Below are 13841 nucleotides of genomic sequence, written 5' to 3'. Positions count from 1 at the left end.
TCTTCTGAAGATCCAGACTTGGAAACTGCTCACACTGTAGCCAGAACCATTGAGCATTCTCAGTTTTGTATGAAAGAGATGAGTGGAACAGTGCCATCTAATGATGTTAAGATGGTTATCGCAAAATACAACAGCAAACTTGTGAAGGGAACCAATGCAAGCGCACCTCGCATCTCTACACCTGCACCTGGTTTATCCAAACCCAAGTTTGAGAAGCCTGATCTCTCTTGTTTCCGTGTGGGTGCAAATCTCACCTGGGGAATTCTAAGATTTGTTTTGCTGTAACCCAAACTTGTTTCAAGTGCAGCAAGAAAGGGCAATTTAGAATTCAAAGGAGATTTTGCTGGGGGAACAGTATACATTGTGAAAGATGGTGCAAATGTATTGGGATGGGAGTAGCAGGGTGAGCTCAGGATCATTCAGGGTCCCAATCATCCTGATAAGGTTTTATCGAAACATGAAGCCGGACAATTCTACTGTAGTTTTTCCCCTGCCACCCATGTGCATGCAGTCTCCGTGGGACGGTTATCCGATGATGACTGGATCCAAAGGTATCCTGAAATTTTTTGTGGTGAGCTGGGAAAACTGAAGGGTTTTCAGCACTGCATTGTTCTTAAGGAAGGAGACAATGCTATTGCACACAAGGTGCACAAGGTACCGTTGAGTTTACGTGGTAAACTCAAGCGCAGAACTTGAGTGATTGTGCACCATTGTGTAATTGAGCCCATTCAGGCGTCCGTATGGCTGGCTCCCATTGTTTTGGCGTGCAAGGAGGACAAATCGCTCAGAATGTGTGTGGACTTGCGCGACCTTAATGCTTGCATATGGGTGGACCACCAACCACTGCCCAACATCAACGAGATGCTGACAACCTTAAAGGGTGCCAAGTACTTTTCTCACTCTATATCTCTCCCGTTTACCATCAGGTGGAATTGTTTAAGGATCCTAGACAACTCACATCCTTTTTGACACCCAAAGGTGTGTTTCTTTATATACGCATGTTGTTTGGAGAGGCGTCGATGTCTGCAGGGTTCCAGCGCCTTATGGGGAATCTATTTAAGGGCACTGCAGGAGTCGTGTTTTTCTATGACGACATCCTTATTCATGGCAAAACTGTGTTAGAGCACGATACCAGAGTCAAGCAAGTGTTGGAGATTTTCAGGTTGAGTGGGTTAATGCTGAGGAAATACAAGTGCAAATTGTTTCGAGAAGATGTAGACTATCTGGGACACCACATTTCAGGCAGGTGGGGTGAACCCAAGGAAAGCATTTAGGTGCCATCCAAAATGCACATGTACCACAAAATAAAGGCCAAGCTTCGTTCATTTCTTGGGCTGGTTTAATATTGCACAACATTTGTGGCCAACTTCTCTGACAGAACTGTGTGTTTGTGTGAGCTCCTGAATAAGAATGTTAGCTGTGTGTGGACTGACCAGTGTGGTCGTGATTTTAAGCTCATTAAAGAGGCAATGGTACAAGCACACCCTCTCAAGTTATTTAATATCAATGATCGTTGCATTGTTACCACAGATGCCAGTAATGTGGGGTTAGGGGCTGTTCTAATGCAGAAGAGATGTGATAATAGGGAGGAGACCATTGCCTATGCCTCTAGAGCACTTTGGGGGACAGAAAACACTTACTCCATGATCACAAAGGAGGCCCTATCCTTGTGGTGGGGTGTACAGTATTTCCAATTTTTTTTTGTGGGGGAACGAATTTGTTCTGCGTATCGACCACAAACCACTGGTGGATCTTTTTACCACCAAGGGTGGTGGCAGGGCACCTCCATGTATAGCCAAGTGACAATACAGACTGAATGAGTTTAACTATTGCCTGGAGTATGTGCAGGATGTCAAGAATCACGTGGCCGATTGTCTGTCCAGGTTACCCCTCATGGAGGTTGCTGTTGACACTGTGGGTGAGGACCTGGAACTGGTGTGTGCTGTCGGTGCGGTAGCTGACACTGTTGAAAGTGCTCTCTGAACTCAATTTGGAGTTGGCTGCATCCGAGGATGTTGAGATCACTAAGGTGATGGATTATGTAGTTCACGCTGGCCCAACAACATGAATTTGGCTCCTGAGCTGATTCCCTTCAAAAGAGTATGCGATGAATTGTCCCTTGTGAATGGAATTTTGGGGAGGGGTTGGGGTTATTGGTTGTGCCTGTGACCATGTGCAAGAAAGCTTTGGTTCTGGCCCACAAAGGTCACCCCTGGATACGTTCCATTAAGCGCAGGGTTAGAGAGGACTTCTGGTGGCTGGGTGTAGATAGGTCCATCGAACATTGTGTTCGTGAGTGTGGTGCTTGTGTTTTGAGTGATAAGACCCAGGTAACCTACCCTTCTCCTGTTAATCCCATTGCAGTAAAAAACTCACCTTGGTGCAAGCTGGCTTTTGATGTGGCTGGTCCTTATGGTGTGATGGGGAATTCACTGAAGTGTGCTTTGGTGCTGCTTGATTATATGTCTAAATGGCCTGAGGTGAGGTTTGTGAATACAGTCAATTCTGCAGCCATCATCAACTTCTTTAAGTATTTTATTTTTGGGAGGGGTTCCCCGAAGAGTTAGTGACTGACAACGGCACACATTTGGTGTCTGTGGAGTCGCAGGAAGTGCTAAGGGAGCATGGCATCAAGCATATTCTCACTTCCCATCATCACCACCGCATAAATGTTCTTGTTGAGCCCTTTAACCGCGTTATAAAGGATCATCTAAAATTGGCCTTGATCAATAGCTTGCACTGGAAGGTGGCGATCACTGACATGTTGTGGGCGATGAGAACCACTCCCCACACAAGTACTGGCATGTCTCCTTTCACCTTGCTAAGGGGTAGGGTAGCGGGTTCCAAGCTGAATAAAGACTGGATGTCAGGAAAAGATGTTGATCCGCTGAAGGTGGGCAGGGTGACTGATGTCAGAGCTGGTGCTCAATCCAAGTATGCGTCTGAATGTGTCAGGGGACTGTGTGAGGGTGAAGAAACCTGTCCTGGTTTGCAAAGGATCCTCTGAGTTTTCTGCTCCTGTTAGAGTGAGGGAGGTGAGAGACCATGTGGTGGTAAGATCTGGAACAAATGTGCTGTCTCTGTGGTACTGGAGTCGAAAGCTGAGTATGTAAGAGGAAAATGTGGGGTCCATACCCCTTGCACGGATGTGCCTGCTGTGGGGGGGGGGGGGGGGGGAGGGGTCCGAGTGTACTCGTTCCTGACAGGGGAGTTGTTCCCGGGACTGCTCCCCTAGAACAAGGGCTGCTCCCGCCAGATTCCAGGACTATGTCAGGTGTTGAATTTCGCACTACATGTTTTGTCAACCTTGTCAACTTTGCAATTGATGTTGGCTGCTTGTTTTGTCTTTTGCCACTTTTGTTAGATATATCTTTGTTACTTTGTTGTTTGCCATGTGAAGGAAGAGGGGGGTGTTGGGATCTTATGCAGTCCCTGCATTCTTATCTATGCGTTCCCTGCGTGATGTGGTTTTGGCATTCGCTGCTGGGGAGCTGGAAGACTGGATGGAAATAAAGGAGACTAGAAAACGTACCTGCACGTCGTCTTCTTTACAGGTCTCTATCGGGCTCTGTTTTTTGCCCTGGCACAGGCAGCCTGTTTTTTCCCGACTGCAGTGACAGCAGGCACATGATGTGCGCTGCTCACACTGCTCACTTCTCACTAGTGGAGAAGTTACGGCATGACGTTATGCCAGGTGAGCATTGTAGGGGAAGGGAAATCCTTTAAAGAGAGTAATTTTCTATCTGGATTCCCCTTATCTTCTTGAAAGTCAGGAGCAGCAACATTGTTGTGGTGTCACAGGGTTTAAGTGGAAGCTTTTTCAATATTATATACAAGCCCTAGTTGCTGCTGATTTATCTTATGCAACTAAATACCATCGACAAAACCAGTAGTCCTGACGCGTAGTAGGCATGGTGTTCCTTGTTATATTATATTTCTGGATGCAATGACAGAAACAGCAAAATACAAGTCGGGCGGCAGTGGCACACGTTGCTAAGCACAGATTTTTAGCTTAACCTCATCGCTGCGGCGGCAATTTTCGGTCTACGCGGCTTTTTTCAAAAAGCCTCGTTAGATGACGAGCTCAGCTCGTTATCCGCACACGCCCCCCGTGGCTGATGACGAGCTGAGCTCGTCATCAGCATCGAAGGGGTTAAGCGTTTTTAATCCATGACCTTAGTTACATTGGCGTCGCCCCATTGAGAGACGCCCCGTTTTTTTTATCCCACTTAAAGCCCTGACTGACGCAATGTGTGATCCTCTCCTCCAATAATCTGTGAAGAGCTGTGTGTGATGGGTGTTTCCTTTCTCTTTGTAGTTTTGAATAAAAGGAAGCAGGTATTTGCTAACAGCAGATTATTTGAACCAGGAGACTCTGACATGGAGGTCCTTCTGTCCTCAGGGAGTCCCGGGCTGGTTTAAGGTGGGTACAGGCTACAATACCTATGAAACAGATGGAATTGCACTGAGTATGAACAACACATATGTCTAAAAGAGCATATATCTGCTCTTCTGTAATGTTTCTCATTATGTTTCATTTCTGTTCCTAATGTGAAGCGCTCTGACGCCCTCGGGTAAAGTCCGCGCTATATAAAAATGCATAAATAAATAAAAATAAATAAATAAACGTTGCAACCGTCGGTGACAGCTGGCTCGTTGGTCTAGGGGTATGATTCTCGCTTAGGGTGCGAGAGGTCCCGGGTTCAAATCCCGGACGAGCCCTCTTTTTCTTTTATAAAGTCACATTTCAATCAATGGATACTTTGAAAAGTGGTGAATAACAAAACAAGTGCTTTTGAAACATCCGTGGCTGGTTTTGCATTTGATTCCAGAACCTGCCACACTCAAAGCACGAATGGGAGCCCTGGACCACCGAGCCAGCTGCGGAAACAGCTGGAGGAGGGGGCGGGCGGTGGCAGCGACCCCGCCACATCAGCAGCCGGGAGGGATATTTTGCATGTTACAGGGGATGCAAAACTTTCATGGACGCTACTGTCTGTGGAACAGCAGGGTGAGCCGTGGCCGTGCACACGAGTGTGAGACACTGGGAAGTGTGAGACACAAGCAGCGGGGCTGCGACCCCAACCAGCTACAGGGGGCGGGGCTCTGAGAAGGGCCTTAGTTGTATTTGTAATGATCGGTTGTTTCTGTACAGAGTGAAGTTAGAAGGACGGTCACTGCCATCGTCCGTTCTGATTGGTGCAGCCTGAGAAGCGGGAATTCTGGGGCTCTTTAAATGTCCCGTGTATTTTCTTTGGCTCAATAATTCGGATGGGCGCGTTTAAAGCGCCTTGGATCTGATTAGCGCATTCTGTGGCACTGTCACCTGGTGGGGGGGGGGGGTCTTTGGTGGCAGAGGTGTATTTCAAAGGCTTATTCTCTGGCACAGTCTTTGTGATGTGTATTTTAGGGGTACAATAACGACCCCAAGCACCCTTCGTAGTGATATCCTGTAGCTGTGGTTGTGATGGGCATATTCTGGGCACAAGGACCCTGCGCTGTATATTCTGTGCCAGGCTCGGGGCACTGGAAAGAAAGAGGCGCAGGCGCTCAGCAGTCTGAGGGGGGGGGGGGCAGGGGTACATGAGTCCCGTGAACCCGAATACTCTTAAATCCCATATCGTGACAACAAAGACAAGCCGCCGAAATAGCTCAGTTGGGAGAGCGTTAGACTGAAGATCTAAAGGTCCCTGGTTCGATCCCGGGTTTCGGCATATGCCTTTTTTTTATTTATTTATTTATCAAACAATAGCACATTACAATGCATACAGGGCCCTTCACCTACAACCCTTCTCGGGCCGGCGGTAGGCCAGGTCTTCTTACCAATGAGACAGTAGTGTTTACAACGAGGGCACCCAGAAGAAGCTCCCAGCTTGGGATTGTCCAGTGTACAGGCCGGTCGGTGAAGGTCCCAACATGGAATGACAGTAGTATTGCATCGTGCACTATGCATAGTCAGACATATCTGTAAAATTTTATGTTTTCTCCCAACTAACAACCCAACCCCGAACCCCATCCCCTCGTAACCGGTCCCTAGTCTGCATGTTCCCTGTGGTGTAAGGTGCAATCTGTTGGAGTGGTGTGTGGTGTGGTGGTGTGCATTTCCTGCTGAGTGCCCAGGTGTGTGTATGATCCCGTAAGGCTGGGAATGGCTGAACGTCTACCTAGCACTGCAGGGCTGTCTAGCAAGCGGTACTGCCGCTGGAATCAGGGGGGATCTATGTTCGCCGCACCCTCCTGGCCCTCATCCCCTCCCGAGGCCAAGTCGTCATCGTCCATCCTGGAGTAGAGATAGGTGCGATAGAGCTCCCAGAAGTTTTTGGGGCGGCTACGGGGAGGGAGCAATTCTCTATAAGTCTCCGCCTGCGTGTTACAGTACAGCATGTCGTTAGTCCACCGCTTTAGAGTCGGGAGCAGTCCCTTCATCCAACAGGAGGCCACGACCCGTTTGGCAAGTAGCATGCCCATGCTGACCAGTTTACGCACCGGCGCCGGCACGTTCCTCGCATAGCCCAGCAGAGCGAGTGCCGGGTTAGCGTCCAGTTCCTGTCCCGTGATTTTGCTTATTTCCGTAAATATAGTCGTCCAGAATTTACTGATTCCCGGACATAGCCAGGCCACGTGCATGAAGTCCGCTACTGGGGCGCGGCATCTCTCGCAACGGGGTGAGTCGCGAAGCCCATAGCGATGCAATCTTTCAGGTGTATAATATACTCGTTGCAGGAATTTAAAGTGAAGAAGGCGGTGTCTCCCATTCAGCGAGATCCGCCTGGTGGCCGCGCAGCAGTACGTCCACATTCCATCGTCAATGTGCATGTTTAAATCGGTCTGCCAGGCCAGTCGCGCCCTCGTGTACTGCAATGCCGTGTGGGCGTGTCCCATATTGTAAAGCTTAGAAGTAAGCTTCTTCGGGGACTCTGTGTGAATGACATACTCTAGCTCTGGTATCGCAGGTGGTTCCTCCATATCGGGGCCTAGAAAGTCCAGAAGGGCGCTGCGCACCCTGTGATACTGGAAGCGATGGAGCAGGGAGGGGCGGTCAAGCCCCCGCACCAGCTGGTCCCACGTCTTAACTTTGCCATGTTGGAAAAGGTCCCCCAGCGTGTGCGCCCCTAGATCAGCTAGGGCTTTGTGTACACCAGGTTCCGCCAAAGTAGGAAGCCAAAGGGCCCAATGTATCGGCATATTAGGGGCGTACAGTAGTATCTTATCTTGCCTCTGCATTATGGAGTTCCAAGCGTGGTTAGTGGACCGGATGGAATCCAGTATGCCTACTCTGCGGTCGCCAGGGCTACAGATAGTCGCCGGGAGTGGAGTAGGGGCCGCGAAAAGGCGCTCCAGAATCACATGCGGGATATCAGGGTCGCCGTGTATCCAGGTATGGAGGTGGGAGGCCTGCGCTATCCTATAGTAACGTTCCAGGTCTGGGGCAGCCAGTCCCCCTTGCTCGTATGGGAGCTGGAGCACCTTCCATTGGATTCTAGGTTGTTTCCCGGCCCAGGCGAGCCTGATAAGGAGTTTGTTTAAGGTTGTGAAGAAAGCCCTGGAGAGGGCAATCGGGAGGTTATTAAAGAGGAACAAAAACCTCGGGAGGACCACCATCTTCATCAAGGCGATGCGGCCCATTAAAGATAGCGGAAGCTTAATCCAGAGCTCAACATCATCAACTAGTTTACTATAGGCAACCCCGTAGTTTTCGCGTAACACTATGTCTGGATCTGTGTGTATCTTTATACCCAGGTATCTGACCGGGTCCGTGGACCATTGTAGTGGATAGTCCATCTCGAAGGGTTCGGTAACAGGGGTCAGAGGGAATGCCACTGACTTTGGCCAGTTCACCTTCAGTCCCGAAAGGGCCCCAAACCGTACCACCTCCCGCAGGACCGATGAGAGGTTGTTCACCGGGTCCCTGACGTACAACAACGTGTCGTCCGCATATGTGGAGATACCGATCTTGTAGGTAGGGTAGCTGATGGCTTCGTAGGAGTGGTATTCCCGCATCGCGCAAGCCAGCGGTTCCGCGACCAGCGCGTACAGTAGCGGCGAGAGGGGGCAGCCCTGTCTCGTGCCTCGGCTCACAGTGAACGCCTCCGAAACTGCGTCACCCAGCCGAACTCTCTCAGTGGGTTGGTGATAAAGTGCGCCGAGGAGTTGGAGGAAAAGGTCCCCCAGCCCCAGTTTCCTGAGGACTTTGCGCATGAACGTCCACTCCACGGAGTCAAACGCCTTCTCCATATCTAAGAAGACAGCGACTGCCTTGGTGTCATGTTTGGTGTGTTGGATGGCGCCCATAACCGTTCTGATGTTGTACGTGAGGTTTCTGGCCGGGATGAAACCCGCCTGCTCTGGGGCAACTAATTCTGGGGCGACGAGCGCTAGTCTGTTTGCCAGTACCTTAGCGTACAGCTTCGCATCGACGTTGATAAGGGACAAGGGGCGGTAGGACCCCGGGAGGTCAGGCGGCTTGCCAGGTTTCAAAATCGTCACTATGAGTGCTTCTCTCATAGAAGGGGGCATCGCACCATACTCGCAGATCTCATCAAAGAGGGTGGAGAGATAGGGGAGCAGCTTGTCCTTGTACGCCTTATAAAAGGCGACGGTCAATCCATCGATTCCGGGCGCACTTCCTGACCTCATGCTGTCTAGGGCGTCCGCAATCTCCTCTCGGAGTATAGGGGACATCAGGAATTCCCTCTGCCAATTCTCTAAGAACGGCATTTTGATGTAGTCTAAGTAATTGTCTATGTGGCTCTCCACGCCCGAGATCTTGCTGGTGTACAGGTCTTGGTAGAATCCTTTAAATTCTGCCAGTATATCTCCCTGCGATGTCAGTGTCTCCCCGTCCGCAGAGCGCAATTCAGTGACACCCTGGCGTCGCCTGGCGCCCTTCATAATCCTGGCTAGCAGAGAACACGGCCGGTCGCCCTCACCGTATGCGCGGGCCGTTGCGTATTTCCCTAGGTGTCTGACCTCTCTGTCCGCCTCCTCGTGGAACTCTGTCAGGAGCCCCCGCAGCGTCTCATCACCCTCCGGGGACGGGTCCGTCAGTCGTTGGCGTTCGCAATCCGCAATTCGCCCCTCGAGCAGTGACAGTCTACTCCTGATAGCCCTGAGGACACTGGAATGCTTGGCCATGACGACACCCCTAACATAGACTTTAAATGTTTCCCAAACCGTCCCGAAGCTATCCACTGTGCCTACGTTATTAGAAAAGAACGTGTCTATGTCCTCCCCTAGTTCCGCCCGGAATGCCTCATCTAACAGCGAGTACGGTGGGAAGCGCCACGTGAACGGGGGGATTCTAGGTTGTGGTGTGTTCAGAACCAGTAGTATGGGGGAGTGGTCAGACAGCGTCCGCGGGAGCACTCTGCAGTCCCTCACCATCGCCAGTAGAGTAATGGGGGAAAGCCAGTAGTCAATCCTAGTGTGGAGGTTGTGGTACGCTGAGTAGTGTGTGTAACCCCCCCTCTCGCTATGCCTCTCCCTCCAGACATCCGCCAGCCCCAGTTTCACCATTTCGGCTTGCATTTGCTGCGCAGCTGCTGCCGGACGCCTGGGGGGCCCCCCCGACCTATCAAGTTTAGGGCTAAAGGTGAAATTAAAGTCCCCCCCCCAGAGCAGTTTATCTGTGGGCCATTCAGCACAGTGCCCTGCCAGCTCCGCATAAAAATCTGGGGAGTCATAATTCGGGCCATACACATTCATGATCAGGAGATTATGTCCCTTACCCGTGCATTTGCTTACCACGAATCGGCCCTCCGGGTCTGCTCTGAGTAGCTTGAGTGAAAGTTTAGATTTAGGATTTACCCACGTGAGCACTCCCCTAGCGTGTGAGGTGAAGCCCGCATAAGTGGAGTTACCCTGAAGACCTCTATGTGTGAGCATTCTACTGGTGTTGGGTAGGTGCGTCTCCTGTAGCAAGCCAGGTCCACATGGTGTCTTTGGAGGTAGTGCAGCACCTTGCGGAGTTTCCGGTAGTCGTTTAAACCCCTTACATTCCATGTCAATGCAGTTAGGGTTTCAGTGTTAAGCAGTGGGTCCCCTAGTATCGTTTCAGCCATTAGGAAAGCGGCAACATCTAATGGGCACCAGCAGTACACACCCCGCCCTCCCACGTGTGCCCCCACCACCCGTCCCCTCCAGGGCATGGAACATTGCAGAACACAGTTGTGACCCCCCCCGAACATTCCGAACTCCAGAACAAGAACCCCCACCCACCTCCCACAGTCAACCGACCCCAACCTGGTGTGACCGAATCCCCTGTGTCCCCCCCCCCCCACCCTCTAGTAATCCCATTCAATAACACCTCAAACTGGCTCAATCTGAGCCGTCACTGCTGGCAGCGCTGGGGCAGAGGTAGCCTACTCGTTCTGTCCGTCGTCCACTGTCTCACCTGGACTTCCGTACAATGTCCACACATAGCCCTCGCGCCAGCGCCTTAGAGGCAAAGCTCAGCAAGCAAGGAGTGCCTAACAAGGTCCGGCTCTCTGTCCGAGCCCCCCCCTCCCGTCCCTCCAGCCGCCTCTGACCTGTATCGTGTCCGGTTCCAGGGCAGATGAGCCCCTCCAAGGTTGCAGTGTGCCGCAAGTGCGAGGGCCCAGGGGCACCCAGCCGAATCATTCAGGTCTCACCCCCTCTAGGGCGCTCAGGGGGCCTAGATATTCCACAGTTCAGACTGAGCGGGGAGAGCGTATCGTGTCAAAGCGGAGTGACGCCATGTGTGCCCCCGAAGCAGCGGCCTGCCGGTGTGTCCATAAGAGCGCTCTCGCTCCTCAGTCCTGTTCCTCCAGGTCCTCCGCGCCTGATTGTTCCGTTGCACGCGTTTCTGAGCTCCCTCTGTTCTCCCTCATCCACACCTTCAAGGATTTTTGCAGTTCTTTGGGATCCGTGAAGAAGTGTGAGTGCCCCTGTCGGTTAATGCGCAGCCGCGCTGGGTATAACATGGCGTAGTCCAGGCCAAGGTCCCTCAATTGTTGCTTGTATGGGACAAATCGCCGTCGTTCTTCCTGCACTTTGGTGGTGAAATCAGGGTATAAAGATATGTTCATCCCCTCGTGTTGCAGTGACCCCTTCTCGCGGGCCGCACGGAGCGCCGCGTCCCTGTCTCTGTAGTTCAGTAATTTCGCAATTATCGGCCTGGGGTTTGCGCCCGGGGGTGGTCTAGGTCCAAGGGTGCGATGGGCGCGCTCCACAATGAACATTGGGGAAAAGGTGTCGTCTCCCAAGAGTGTCTTAAGTAGTTTTTCGACAAAAAGTTCCATCTTACCCGTTTGGGTCGTCTCGGCCACACCCGTTATTCGTATGTTGGATCGCCTTGAGCGCGCCTCCAAGTCCTCCGACTTTTCCTGTATCACCTGAAGCAGGCGGCCAAACTGCTTTCGGTCAGCGTCCCACTCCGTTTGCGCCTCTTCAGCCTCAGTCAGTCTGCGTTCGGCCATGTCGAGTCGTTCCGCATGTTTATCCACCCTCTCCATCATGCGGTCCATGCGATACGCCAGGGCGTCGATCTTGTTGCCAATGGCCGACATCCCTTCCTGCAGGCCCTTCTCCATAGTAGTGAGCATGCCTTTTATTTCCGCGCAGAGCGAGGAACTCGGGTCGTTGGTCGCTCCTGGCGACTGGGAGGCCGGAGGGCCTGGTTCCTTCTGGCGGCGCTGGTCGAACGATAGCTTCGACTGGGTCCTGTCCCCCTTCACCATTGCCGCGCTTCCCAGACAGCCTAAAGTCAGCACTACGGAGGGGGGTGCAGCGGGTGATCAGTGCGTCACCCCCTTTAGGTGCGGTTCGTTGCGGCAATGGACGTGGGTATGCCGCTGGGTCGGGGGAGCGTGGCGGGCTCCGCCCGGGGTGCCGGCTGAGTTGGTACCTAGCCGCTCTCCTGCTCAGGGCTTGAGGGGTTCGCTCGTCGACGGGACCTGGGTGATGGCGCCTCGTCAGGCCCCGACCTATGCCACGTGGCTCACCGCCTTCTCCGCTGTTAGCCCAGGGTTTTTAGGGGTCTCACGGCTCCGGGAGCCCCCACCAGCTGGTGACTCTGTGTGTCGATGAGGTGGCGTGGAGTCTGGGGGTCCGCCTTCGCCGGGACCCGGAGGGGTCTAGGTCAGCTTGTCCGCGTGGCCGCACGTCGGGTCACGTAACTCGGTCTCGGCTCTCAAGCGAGGTCGGGGATCGCGTCCTGGTCTCTCGCCACCTCGCAGCCGATGAAAAATGGTGTGTCCGAGCGTGCCTCGACCCCAAACTTCGGGTGGAGTTGCGGAAGGAGCAGGGTCGACAATTCCTGCCGTTTTCGCTGGGATTTCTTTGCTGAACAAGGATCTTTGTCGGATAATAGTTGGCGCCGACGCGGAGCTCTGCTCTTACGCGTCCGCCATAGACGCCGGCTAGCTCCGCCCCCCCAGATGCCTTTTATTGACAAAAAAAAAAATATCCATAGCACGCTTAAGAAACGAGAAAAATAAAACAACATAAGCTCTTTATTCTTCATTTCTTCCTCCTCCTCATTTTCATTCTTTATACGTTTCTTACAATGATACATCCTTCCGGTACAATCACTCTGTGAGTCTCGCCCCCAGGAGCACTTTCCCACAGTGTGTGATGGGACCGGAGGCTTCAGATTATGCTTCTCTTTCTTTACTGTAATTTTCACAGCAGCCAATAAACATACAGTTTAGTAAAAAATAAACTACAAAGGCCATGATGCTCAGCCTTAGCCACGCCCCCATGAGCACTATAATAGTCCTGGTAAAATTCCCAGCGTCCTCTTTCTTTGCTGCTCACACAGCAAGAGATAAGTGCTATGCTCCTTATACTACCACTATACCTGGTTAAGTATACTTGTTTGTTTATTAATTAGGCAGCGCCTTTATTGGTTCCTTCAGCGTGCTCGCTGTGAATGCCTAGCTTGTATGATTATTGCTAGCTTTATTTCGCTGTTTTATTCACTTCGCGGGTGCTTCCCGCGTCTGAGGGGCCGATTACCGGCTGGCTGGCAGCGCGCCGGGCAGGAGTCCTGTTCCAATTGAATTACTTTCGTTTTAGGCAATGCGCCTCTCGCGCGCCAGTACCGGACAGCGTTGCGGTCAACTTCCTTACATCCGGTTGATTCCTTCACCGGCAGGCAGCGCAGGGGCTCTCCCTCATCGCCCGAACGCGCAGTGGAGCAGCGACCCTCTCGGCAGACGCGTGCAGCACAACGCGCGCCCATTGGGCTATGTTTTGGTAGGATTTGGGCGCTCGTTGGGTTTCACACGTCGTTTTGCCATTTTTCCACCAAATTTCACCGTGTTAGAATGGAGCTGGTGGATTGTGACGCCTAACTGGCTGAAATAGCAGTTTTGCCTATTTTTGGAGTGAGCACACGCTCCCTAGACTTTGTTTCTTGGCTCCTACTGCTGGGCTGCAAGAATTGGATTACAGCACCTGCTGAGGGGGTCTGGTACTGGTGGAAAGTGAAAGTGTATACAGTGTGCATTGGGTCTGACCCCCCCCCCCTGACTCCCCTAGGGCTTGCCTCTAGAAAATAACTTTACATTTATATTTACCCCACTAAATTGGATATGGAGGAGTGGGTGTACTTTGATGAGGAGGCAGGGGAGGAAACTTATGAAGAGCAGCCTGCTGCTGCTGTGGAGGACAAGATTGTGGAGGCCTTGGACGCATCGGTCCAAGCCTCACTCAGCAAGGCAGTGGAAAGCGCAGTTCCTGCGACTGTGCTACAGGCATTGGCGGCTGCGCTCAAACCAATTACAAAGCAGCTGGAAAACTTTGCAAAACGAATGGGTTTACAAAGTCCAAGCCCGCTAAGAAGTCTCTACCAGCTCCCACGACAGCGACTTCGGATC

At 52.1% G+C, this 13841-nt stretch overlaps 2 non-coding genes across 2 annotated transcripts; both read left to right on the top strand.

Moving 5' to 3' along the window:
* Nucleotides 1-4650: 4650 nt before the first annotated feature.
* Nucleotides 4651-4722, top strand: TRNAP-AGG (transfer RNA proline (anticodon AGG)). Its single transcript has one exon. It is a non-coding gene; the product is annotated as a tRNA-Pro (tRNA).
* A 919-nt stretch (nucleotides 4723-5641) lies between these two features.
* Nucleotides 5642-5714, top strand: TRNAF-GAA (transfer RNA phenylalanine (anticodon GAA)). The gene has a single exon. It is a non-coding gene; the product is annotated as a tRNA-Phe (tRNA).
* The last annotated feature ends 8127 nt before the right edge of the window (nucleotides 5715-13841 follow it).

Source organism: Lissotriton vulgaris, chromosome 1_1 (genome assembly GCF_964263255.1).
Source record: "Lissotriton vulgaris chromosome 1_1, aLisVul1.2, whole genome shotgun sequence".
NCBI classification, from domain to species: domain Eukaryota; kingdom Metazoa; phylum Chordata; class Amphibia; order Caudata; family Salamandridae; genus Lissotriton; species Lissotriton vulgaris.
Note: the sequence above shows the minus strand (reverse complement) of the source record. Positions and strands in the feature narration are given on the sequence as shown.